This window comes from Melanerpes formicivorus, unplaced genomic scaffold (genome assembly GCF_026170545.1).
Source record: "Melanerpes formicivorus ecotype bairdi unplaced genomic scaffold, bMelFor1.0.p_v2 SCAF_217, whole genome shotgun sequence".
NCBI classification, from domain to species: domain Eukaryota; kingdom Metazoa; phylum Chordata; class Aves; order Piciformes; family Picidae; genus Melanerpes; species Melanerpes formicivorus.
This window is the reverse complement of record NW_027142569.1, coordinates 207,501-210,000: the sequence shown is the minus strand read 5'-3', so window position 1 is coordinate 210,000 and position 2,500 is coordinate 207,501. Positions and strand designations below refer to the sequence as shown.

Genomic DNA, 2,500 nt, shown 5'->3' with positions numbered 1-2,500 from the left:
GCGAGAGCGAGGAAGAACGAGGGGAACGGGAACCCCCGCCGCCCACGGCAGACGCGCGCGCGGACGCGGCAGCACGGCACGGTACCCCCGCGGTACCCACCCGCAGACAGCCGCGCCCGCGCGGGAGTGCCGGGGGGGGCGAGGCCCGCGCCTCCTCCCCCAACCGGGCTCTCGTCTCCCCCAACGCCCCACCGGGCGTCGCTGGACCAACGGGGAACCCCTGCCGGCGAAGCCCCGGCGGGACGAACTCCGCGAGAGCGGGCGCTCCGGGAGCGGGGAGCTACGGAGCGCTCCCCGAGTCTGCACTTAGGGGGACGAAGGCCCCTCCCCGCCCGGGGGAGAGCCTGCGAGGCGACCCCAGCCGCGCCGCTCGGCGGGCACCGAGGCGGCGATTGATCGTCAAGCGACGCTCAGACAGGCGTAGCCCCGGGAGGAACCCGGGGCCGCAAGTGCGTTCGAAGTGTCGATGATCAATGTGTCCTGCAATTCACATTAATTCTCGCAGCTAGCTGCGTTCTTCATCGACGCACGAGCCGAGTGATCCACCGCTAAGAGTTGTCTGGCTTTTCGGCACCGCCCCGCCAGCGCGGAGGGGCCGGGACCGCTCGCAAAGGAGCGGCCCCTCGGAGAGCGCGGCACGGCGGCCGCTCGCCTCACATTGACCGTACAAGCACAGGAGAGGGGGGGAAAAATAAAACGAAACCCCGAAGCGGCAAAAGCAAGGGGCGGGGAGCCCGCGCTCCCGGCTTTTTTCCCTCCCCCGAGGAGGGAAAAACGCACCTTGCGGCGCTTCGGGGCCGGACCAGGCGCCCGGGCTCGCTCCGACCTCGGCGCGGAGGAGGCCCGCCGCGCGCCGCCGGGAACGTGCCCCGAACCCGGCCTCGCCTCGCGTGCACGGGGACATAAAACCCCCTTCGCTTCCCCACCCAACGGCGGGGGGGGGGTGTGTCTCTCGCTGGCCGCCCCGTGCCGTCGCGGAGACGCCACGAAGCGAGGCAGCGGAGACCCCCCCCCCCCCGCCCCGGGGAGCGAGGGGGGCCGGGCGCACAACCCCGCCGGAGGAGAGCGCGCGCGCGCGCCTCCGCACCGGCCCCTCCAACGCCGCCACCGCTGCGGCCCATCCCGGACTTTCTTTTCCCCCGCTTTGGCCCCGGGGCCGAGCCCCGGCCGGCTCGCGCCCTCGGGCGGCTTCCTCTCGCCACCGAACCCCCCCCCGCCGCGGGGGACGGAAAACGGCTTGCGAGACGGAAAGCCCGAGCCCACGTGGGACGCCGCCGCGGCGACCCGCCGGCCCTCGCCGGGTGGCGCACCCGCCGACCGACAAACCCCAGCGGCACGAGCCCCTTCCATCCTCCCCCGGCGCCACCGCGCCGCCGGCTTCGCTCGCTCGACCCCTTCCGTGGCCCCGCGGCCAGGCGGACAGCGGACGGCGCTGAGCCGGGGGGCGGGCCCCCGCTCTCCCCGTTTCCACGCGGAGACCGGGGGTGGGACGCCCCCGGCTGCCCGCCCGTCCCCCACCCGGCACGCGCCGGGAAGGCGAACGGGGAAGCCCGCGGGCAGGGCCCGGGACCGGGACAGCCGCAGCCGGTGGCAGGGTGCCCTCCGGCGAGGGACCGGAGCCGGAGACGCCGAGCGACGCCCGCCGCCGCTCGGACGCGGTCACGCCACCCGAAACCGGCCCCGGACGGGGGGGAACCGGCAGCGCGAGACCGCCGAGGGCGCCAGCTCGCCGGGGCCCCGCTCTGGGGCCTGGGCAAAGGGACCGGGAGGTCCGCAGCGGCCCGCGCCGCAAGAGGCGCCGCCGCCGAGCCGCGGCAACGCGCCCGCACAAAACCCCCGGCGGGGGCGAAGCGCCCTGGGCCAGCCCCCACCGCGGGGGCTCGCCGCCCCGGCCCGCGAGAAGCCCGCGCTTCAACGCGCCGCCGGGGACGCCCGTGGCGAGGCGAGGCGCGGGCCGGACCACGGCCGACCTCGCGCGGTGGGCTCTCTCCGGCCGAGCGCTCGGACCGCAGAGAGGGGGGGGGCAGCAGAGTCCCCTCCCCGGCCCGGCGGGCCCCCGGAGGACGACGAGCGCGACGACGGCGGACCTAGCCAGAGGCATTGCGGGGGCAACCCCCGCCCCTCTGAAGGCACCCGCCCGCCCCCGCGCTCGCCCCCGCATCCGGGGGTGGCGCGCCGAGCCGCCCGGGTCTTTAAACCGCCGCCCGGCTTCCTCCGCGGTAGGGCAAGGCCGCGGACGAAGGCGCGGAACGCTAGGTACCTGACCCTGGGGTGAGGGAAACCAGACTTAAGGCCCCGCGGGGGTGCCTCCCCCCACTGCCGCCGTCGGGGGGGAGCGTCCGCCCGCGGGGGCCGCGCCCGACGTCCGCCGCCACCACCGCGCCCCTGGCCTGGCCCGAGGCCCGGGGTTTCCCTCAGTCAGCCGGCGCTGCGCTCGGGGAGGAGGGACGCGGCTGGGGACGCCCATGCCGCGCGCTCGCCGCGCGGCGAGCGCCCGGCT

General features: G+C 77.0%; 1 non-coding gene across 1 annotated transcript; it reads right to left on the bottom strand.

The window, feature by feature from the left end:
• Positions 1-404: 404 nt before the first annotated feature.
• On the bottom strand, positions 405-557 carry LOC137458022 (5.8S ribosomal RNA). The gene has a single exon (XR_010991532.1). It is a non-coding gene; the product is annotated as a 5.8S ribosomal RNA (ribosomal RNA).
• Positions 558-2,500: the final 1,943 nt, after the last annotated feature.